The sequence below is a fragment of the Leuciscus leuciscus genome (assembly GCF_965113295.1).
Source record: "Leuciscus leuciscus genome assembly, chromosome: 11".
NCBI classification, from domain to species: domain Eukaryota; kingdom Metazoa; phylum Chordata; class Actinopteri; order Cypriniformes; family Leuciscidae; genus Leuciscus; species Leuciscus leuciscus.
Genome location: NC_138735.1, coordinates 16,571,043 through 16,577,249, shown reverse-complemented (window position 1 = coordinate 16,577,249; position 6,207 = coordinate 16,571,043).

The window sequence follows — 6,207 nt, the reverse complement described above, 5'->3', positions numbered from 1 at the left end:
TATCTAAAACTGTCTGGTTACTGACATTCTTCTTGATATCTTCCTTTCTGTTCAACAAAAGAAAGAAATTCATACAGGTTTGAAACAACATGAGGGTGAGTATATGATGACAGAATTTAAATTTTTCGGTGGAGTATCCCTTTAAGATACATAAAATGCTGTCTATGATAGTAGCCATTTTAATGCAAATGTGTGGTCGGAAATGTTCTTGACTTTTTAGAAGAAAAAAAAAATGTATATCTACTTTTGGGCATTGTTATTAGACACATTAAATAAACTAGTGAGAGTGTGAAACAGAGTTTTCAGAGAGTTTATTTTATAAAAGTCCAACAGCCCAAAAGTGTCTATAGTTGTAGAAACTCCTAATTATGCAACCGATGATTGTTTATGGTGTGGTAATATAAAGTCAAACATTGAACAGTCTTTTTTCCGTGACACATTTTTCCATGATTTTACTCATTTTTTCCTGATAGCTCTTAAAAGTTGGAATTTTTGCTTTTGTCTATTGTACTCATTAAGTTTTAAATATGTATATATTTTTTCTTTCTCTGTTTGTATAGTGAACTTTTAAATCTGAGTCATTTGTTTGACCATTCAAAGAAACGAAATTGAGTAATTATAATTCATTTGTCAAACACAATCTCCTCGGACTACACATTGCACCTGATATCCATGAAATCTCTCTGATGCGGTCACTAAAAGTTCACCGCCGAGAAAAACGCAACGCTGAATTAGCGTCCTAGCTGTTTAGACATCTCAATCAAAACCTATGACAGAATATTTCTGTCTTTTGAAGTCATAGCTTATTCCTGACTTGTCAAAATAAGACTGATGGGGAGGAAAAAAATTTGTGGGAAATTTGTTTTTGTTCTCCGAATGGATTGGCTGGAATTTGCAGTAAGGGTGTGTTATAGAAGGTGGTCAGTGTCATTAAATAAAACATCGTTCCTTCCCAGTTTGACCGTTACGTCACCTGAAATCAAATCATTTGAGCGCCCACTGTCACAAATGTCAATAGAATGAATAAAAAGTGTGTGATTGTAATATATAAATGTAATATCTCATTGTAACCAAATGACTACTGAAGAACTCATGACTAGCAAGTTCTTTGTTTGATGTGGTGGACATAGCTAAAGGCTACAGCCATGAATCTGAGAAAAGACAGGAACGAGAGAGGAAAAAAGAGTTTAATCTACATTCACAGGTGTGTCACACCATTGTTACCTTCTCTGAAGTTCACAACGGACTTCGAGACAAAGGCCAGATCTCCATGTGCCCATTGTAGCCTGGAGAACAATACAGTGACTGTGACTTACTAATCCCTATGGAGCGCTGACAGCTCAGGCCTGAAGCCACACTAGGCCTCATCTTCGCTCAGAGCAGTGTCTGTGAACCACAGCGACGGGAACGGGGAGTATTTATAGTAGCCAGAATCTTGCCAAAAGGGGGGAACCAAAAGCCATTGTGGGAGAAAAATATTATCCCCATTGTCAAAACCGTAGCCATCATTATAGCATCACTTGATGGATGAGAAAATATGTGTCTGGAGGGGAAATGGCTCACTGCATGAAAGCTTTTCAGGAGATGTTTGTAATGAAACTGGCCCATAAAGAAGAGAAAGAATTGCAGTTCGTATTTCATATAGGCAGGTGTCTGTCAGGTTTGACTCACCTTATCCATCCTGGATGTACCTGTGTCCTATAAATGACTACAAAAACATCTTGGTTCCAGGGTTGGGCGATTGTTCAAGAGTTAGCACTGGAATTTGAATTGGCTGGCCTAAACACACAGGAAGCAAAACTGTAATTTGATTCGGAATTAAAGGAAGTGGAATTTTACAATTCAGAGTACTTCAGCAGGTATGCATTCTGGGAAATGAAGTGTTTGTCCACCCGGGTCCATAAATTTGATAAGTAAATGGAAAGGGATAGTCCACCCAAAAATGAAAACTCACTCATTCACTTCACTCACCCTCATTGTTTTTCCAAACGTGTATGACTTTCTTTCTTCTGTGGAACACAAAAGAAGATATTCGTCTGAGTGTTTTTTTGTTTTTTGTCCATGAAAGTCATGGTCCAGTGTTTGGCTTTGGACCCCATTGACTTTCATTGTATGGACAAAAATAGTTGAAACATTCCTCAAAATATCATCTTTTGTGTTCCACAGAAGAAAGAAAGTCAAATAAGTTTGGAACAGAGCAAATGATGACAGAATTTTCAGTTCTGAATGAACTATCCTTGCAAATTTCTTTAGTATGAACCCGATTTATCTGTCTGTCTGTAAGGTAATCTGTAAGGTAAAACCTTCAGAGTTCAAGAAACATTTTAACCATCATTCAAAATTTGTAAAGACAAACCTTCCTTTTTCTAGTTATACTACACTTATTGCAAATGCACTTATTACGTTAATATTTCTTAGAATTTTAGTTAATTTTACTTCCTTAAATTAAAATAGTCAATTCCACATCACATTTGGTGCTGTAATTTAAAAAGAATCTCAATTCAATTCCAAATGGCAGAATGAAGCATGGTTTGCATTTCTATACTGGCGCTGTTTGTCCTTAGCATCAGTTATTATATTTTGTGCCATTTCTGTTGTGAAAACCGACACTTGGAACGTTTTCACAGGTGACATTATTCCCAAACACACCTTAGCCCTGGAGACAAGCGAAATGTGTGGCATTGTGAACAACAATGCTCTTCAGGAGCTCACCTAAACTCTTTTGTTCGGTCCACAATGGTTGCGGTTCCCACCCTTTTCTTGTACACAGCAAGGAGAGAATAACACATACCTTGCGAGAAAATATGAGTATCCTGAATCACACTCCTAATCAGGCCACTGTATGAAACGCTCACGGACGCTGCCAGCGCCACCCCTCGAACTACGAAAATAATGGAGAAGAGAGAAAGAGAGGTCTGAGTGGGCAAAGAATCAATAGGAAGAGGGGGGAATATCTGATGAAATGTTTTCTTGTCAATGCTCAACCTCATCACCCCTCCCTTCCCTGGTTTGACCTTCCTCTGTGAGCACATCCAGCCACAAAGAGGCTCCATTCTCTCGGGAGATAGAGCGCCTTGCTCTTGTGCTGAAACTCTATCACCTGCCTAAAAGAAAACTGTGTCATCTCCCCTAGCCCAGCAGGAAGTCTCCAGCCAAGCAGATCACACACCCTGTAATATTCGCAGTGACCTTCAGCGCGCCACCAAACTTTCTCACAGTCTGCCATGTTTCATGACACTATGCTTTGGATGTAGTTATGGATTACACTGAGCACAGGGTAGTGACTTGGCACTCTGAAAAGAAAGCCATCTTCAAAGGAAGAGAGTGGCAAGGTTTGCTGGTTTGCCAGTGTAAACATACAGTACAACGTTTTATTATACGGCCCACTGGAGTACTTGATTCTGATTGGCCAATCAAGCCATTTGATGTCATTATATTTGCCGTCTTCTGGATCAACACTGTGTGTATTATGATATATGATATTTATATATACACAAAAAAATATGATCAATAAGTTATGACAACATATGTTTTTACATATGGTTTAACTCATCAAAATAAGTTATAAGTTATATAAGATTCAACTCATTTTTTACAGTCAGTTTAATGTAACTTAAACATCCGAATAGATTGTACTTAAAAAATGTGAGGAAGCAACTTTTTTTTTTACTTTGTATGATATATGACATATTAAACACAATACTGTAATATTGTGTTTGTCATGTTGCTAGAATGATTATTTTATTTCGTACAGTGTTTCCTAAGCTGAAGCCTAAGATAATATGCAAGTAAAATTATAAAATAATTTCAACTTAAATCAATAATTATTGTCAACATATTTATTTAAAATATGTTAACTTAAAGATATTATCATATTTCCCCAGTTTATTAATCTCAGCACATTAATCACAGTACATGGACAATTGTTTTGTTTTGTGTTATGTGTAAATATGCAACATTCTTGTTTCATTTTGTTGAGATAATTAGAGTAAAAAAAATATTTTGGATATCTTTAGCACTGAAAAAAAGAAGCAATAAAATTTAAATCAGGTGATTTATGACCAAGATAGGAAAAAACTGGAAAGTCTGGTGTAGGTAAGGGAAGTTAAAGAGATTTCTGACATGAGAAAAAAATATATTTTGAGAAAACAACCTTCAAAGATATGTATTGTAATTAAAATCTACTGTACAGACGCAAATAGATAAAGTGTAAGAAAATGAATACTAAAATGTGTATTTTGGCCTATACTGTGATTATGCATGTTTATCAGTTTAGTGATTTGTTTTACAAATTATGGTAATTTTTTATGAATAATTTTTTTTTAAATATAGATACAAATATTTAGCCAACAAGACACAAGATGAAATGACCTACGTGTTTTGAATGAAACCAAAATAAAGCAGATGATAAACTGATTATCAAAGTAATAGGTCCTATTTAACATTTTCTTCCTCTTTGCTGTGTAGTGACTGGATATTAGATAACAAATAGGCTCAGAATGTCTTTCATAACCTCAAAGACTGTTCTCTGAATCTTGGCCCGTCATGGGTTTGCAGTTAGTGCTTTTGGTTAAACTACAAAGAAACGGTCAGTGAACTGTGCTGTTTGGCTTTGGACCTACAGTTCCTTCCTGTTCATGGAAATTTTGTCTCTGAAATGTGTTTTTGGTACACAAAAACACAGCTCCATATTAATGAAAATGTGTTCCACCTGAGAAAAGGAAGGCTAAACATACAGAGTATTTCAAGAATTTAATTAAATCTATTGGACATTTTCTGCTCCCAATACAAACACACACCAGTGGGTCTACAGAAAGGGAGTTTGCTAAGTTTAGAGTTGACTGAAATAACTTTTTCATCAGTCAGAGTAAACTAGGAAAACATCAAGGTTCAAATGAGATCCAAAAACTTAGAGAGTGTCAAAAATGTGATGTGGCTGAGGCGTATTGTAGATCAATGGCGACCTCTGCTGGCTATATACAAATGTTCATTTAATAAAACTGACGGTAGAGGAATACCAATAATAAAATGTGAGCCTTTTTTCTTCGTATTTTTAATGTCAATATATGTTTTGTTTTTTTTCAATCTTTTGGTTGAGTTGAGTGAGATATCATATAGATAGATAGATTAGATAGATTATTGAGGGCTTATTAAAATCAAATATAGCAGTTAGTATTTGTGGCATTTATTATTTTAATAGAACTTTAATATAACAACTTTAATATAATTAAAGTAATATAACATTTTACATATTTAAAGGGGCTATTTAGTTAGGCTTTTTTTTTCTTTCTTTTTTTCTTCTTCTAATGTGTGAAAACTTAGCCTATATAACCTGTAGAAGACTGATTTTATGTGGACGTGTGGTTTACCCGCACTCTTGAGAGATTAAATTGACATGAAATTAATGTTCAAAGATAATACCGAAAGGGCCATTCTGTACAGTAATGTCAATGTGTAATGCAAAGAAAATGGGTTGATTCAAACTAGTCTCACATGGTCAGACTTAGTCTCAAATTTAGGCTACTTCCTTTATAACCAAATCTACATCATTGTGCAATTGTAATTACCTCATCTGTCGACATGATGCCCGTGAGTTGCAGAGCTGGTGCAAATATATCCACATCTCTAAGATCAGATGCTTTCTTAACTGCTGTTTTCTCAGCGCGGTTAGTTGTGTTGTTATTGAGACTCTGAAAGGGATCGCGCGCAGCACATATTTAATAAGTCTTCTAAACGTCGCTCTCAGCAGCACTGGTGGCGTCTGGGTGTTTGTTAAAAGTGTATTTCTGCAAAGGGTATTTCCAAATTCTTTTTACTTTTAAGCGAATAACGAAAAACAACTTTGCAGTGAGTAGGATCTCAGGGCCTAGAATCACTCACGTTCAGTCACTTGTACGTTGCGTGTGCACGTGTGCCAGCAAGCCACGAGCAACAAGTTCCTGGCTGCAGTTCACTTAACGGCCACCGGTGTCGCTAAAACAATGTTTTTAATTACATTTTTTAATTTATTTTTTAATTTACTGAGGTCCCCTAGTGCCCTCCTGGTTGAAAACTACTGTATCACGTGTCCAGAATGCTCTGTCACCACTACATAGAACTATATAACTATATATTGCACTATATTCCAATTTTACATTCCAGTACCATTCTGATATAATGATGTATTATTGCACCAGGTAGAAGTGGATGACAAATCACAGTGGATTA